The 3,133-nt window shown below is 35.5% G+C and overlaps 1 long non-coding RNA gene across 1 annotated transcript; it reads left to right on the forward strand.

Annotated features, from left to right (window-relative positions):
- Window positions 1-960: 960 nt before the first annotated feature.
- On the forward strand, window positions 961-2,225 carry LOC130460001 (uncharacterized). The gene is made up of 2 exons (XR_008919797.1): window positions 961-1,002; window positions 1,997-2,225. It is a non-coding gene; the product is annotated as an uncharacterized lncRNA (long non-coding RNA).
- Window positions 2,226-3,133: the final 908 nt, after the last annotated feature.

Genomic DNA, 3,133 nt, shown 5'->3' on the forward strand with positions numbered 1-3,133 from the left:
TCTTGTCTCAGCCACCACAACCGTCGTCACCACCTAATCACTGGTGCTGCGCCGCCCTTGCCGCGCCACCTTGCTGCACCTCCCGTCGACCGTCGCGTCGCTGCAGTCAAGCCGCGCTTGCTTCTCCTCCTCCTCCTTGTTTACTCCTTGCGCAAGCCAGTCCCAACCACCTGCAATTACCCGCGACCACCAACACCAGTCGCGCCGCCCAGTCACGTCGCCACCAGCCGCGCCTCCCTCGTCGCCGTGCCTGCACCAGCCGCCGGCAGTCCCTCTCCTCCTCCTCCTCTCCTTTTGGTTATTTCTTAAACCCTAAGTTATTTAAATATTTTAATTAAGTTTATTAATTTGAATTTATGCTCTTGAATTTAAATTATGTTCTTGAATCTAAATTATATGTTTTTATGATTTAACTAGAATTTTCAGATTTACATATTATGTTTAAATAATGAATTTAATAACGTTTTAATAATTTAAATTGCGTTTCTTGAATTTAAATTATAAGCTTTATGATTTAATTGTGGATTTCAGAATTTTAGGTTTGCATAATTAAATTATTAATTTTCAGATTAGGTAATTGAAATGAAATAATGATTTTAATTATTAAAGTGTGAATTTTTAAGATTTTTAATGATTTAAATCATAATAGAATGGTTATATATTATTAAAGCTATTATTTTTATGATTTTAAGAACATTGATTATGTTTTGTGGACGTTTGAAATTATTTTATATTGCTGAAAATTTTAAAAGGGATGTGTTAATGAAATTTAGAACGTTTTGGGATCATTAGTTTAATAGTTATTATGCTTGGAGGTTATTTAGTTAAGTTTCGATATTGGGGATGGTTCAAAATATGTTTAGGGTGTACTTAGAGTACTATAGTATTGCTGTAAACTGTTGGATATTGATTGGGGAATTTTATTGGTTGTTTTTAGGCGAAGAATTCCTTGTGGGTGACTTTTGAATTCGTTAAAGTGGCCTATCAGTTTGTTTACACAAGGTACGTACATACCTGTGTGCTTGGAATGTGTGCTAATTGTTGAAACCATGTTGAATTGTTGATGAACTTGGTTATGTTAATGTTGTTGATGAACTTAGTCACGTTGAAATTGCATGTTTGATACTGTGGGATGAACATATTAAACTTATATTGCATTATGAGAATTGTAACATGTTAGTATGGATGATTGATACAAACATGTTGGTTGGGAACACTAGATTATTCTATATGTTGGTTTGGATCGATTGATTATTGTTCCCTTCTTAGCTTTTCACTACTTTATGAGGGCGGTGGACCTTGTTTAGTAAGTTGAAACTTTATACCCATATACAGGGTTGATCATGGTTAAAGGAAAGGTTGGGTAAATTGGAATGAGTCTTGATTGATGCCTTTATGATCACTTACTTAATTTCAAGATAAAAACAGTTGTGAACAAATGTGGATTGTATGCCTTATGTGGTTGTTGAGTCATAACAGAGTCTAAATTTGTAAATCATGTAAAGTGAAACTGAGTAGCAATAGCTTTAGACTGTGCACGTCTAAAGTGACGGACAAACAGGAGTTGGGGTTCATGGTGGTAGCCCATGGCCTTTTCTGGGACCGGATTGATCACCGTGTTCTATTTTTATTAAAACGTTCCTCGATATCGCAGGTCACTGAGGTTACGGAGTCGCGCCCGTACCTCGTCTTCCTTAGTGAAGACTTCTGGACGGTCAACTCGGTCCATTGTCTATTTCAACTAAAATAATATTATTGCTAAAAGTCTAGCCTAGTCTAGTCTGGTCAAGTATGGTCGTCAAACTATCATATTTTGTCTGCCCTTGTTTGTGTTCATTAGTATCATGTTAGGGTTGTTCGTTTAATAGAATCATGTTAGGATTATTATTGATTTAGTATGTAGTACTCAGCTTTGCTGATTACGTGCTTTTGCTTGTGCATGTTGATCATGGCTATGCCTTATTGATCCTGTGATGACCCAATCTTTGGTGAGCAGTCTCTAAGGATCAATAAGCATTGTCCATCTGCAGGTTTGAAGATGTTGCATCATTGGGATCGGGAATAGAGAGCTTGTATTTAGTTTTGATTTGCTAAGTTGACTTGGGTTTGTTTAAATGGACTTTAAACTTGTCATACTATTTATATTTCCTTATTTTCGTTGGTTGATTTTTGAGACTAAACCTGTAATCGATTATTTATAAACCTAAAGTTAGTTTTATGTTTTCCGCTGCAAAATTCTGAATAAGCCGTTACGTTTTCACACGGGCGATAATGCCTTGATAATTCTCTATGTTTTATATGAAAAGGTTATTTTAGAAAAGAGAGAATTGTCGGGGTGTTACAGATGCTGACTAATTTGGATGCATTAAGATCATTGTTGCTTAAGTAGTAAGCTGAATTAGGATTGATTGAAGGTTCTTCTTGATCAGGCATAGTGAAATTGAAGATTCTTGAGTGAATTTTCAAGAATTTGAATCAAACTGAAACAAAATTGCTCGAACAATTTCAAGAATTTGATCAAGCAAATCAGCTGTTTGAAACAATCTGAATCAAACTAGCTGTTTAATCAGAGAATAGAAAGAGATTTTGCGGAAAACTTGAGCAGGATCTATTTTAGAAAAGATTAAGAGAAAGAGAGAAAGAGAGAGAATGAAAACGTTTGTATTGAATGTTGAAATGTATTACAATGATCAATGAGTATATATACAGCTTTGCTAACTACATTTAGTGATGTGTTTAAACCAATAGGAATGCTTGGTTTGTACACCTAAGTTTATACACAAGATATCATTACATGAATCATAAATATGCAGCTCTAACAACCTCCTGCTTTCAAGGGAAATCAGTTAGGAAATCTTCTAGAAGCTTGCTTGGACTTTAGAGCTTTGTTGTGGTTGTTGCTGTTGTTGATGTGCTGATGTATGGCTGCATTGCCTACGTGCAATGATGGAGCAACATGCTGGCAATGCTGTAAACCAACAGACTATAAAACTAGAACAAAGAGAGTACATTTTTAATTATTTGTCAAACGAGTATGAATTGAACTTCGATCTTGTCCACCCAGTCTTCACTTGCGCTGCTATTAAATCAAAACACTAAACCCTATTCTTACATTTAGCAAATTTAGTATCAA

This window comes from Spinacia oleracea, chromosome 4, assembly GCF_020520425.1.
Source record: "Spinacia oleracea cultivar Varoflay chromosome 4, BTI_SOV_V1, whole genome shotgun sequence".
In the NCBI taxonomy this organism is placed as follows: Eukaryota; Viridiplantae; Streptophyta; class Magnoliopsida; order Caryophyllales; family Amaranthaceae; genus Spinacia; species Spinacia oleracea.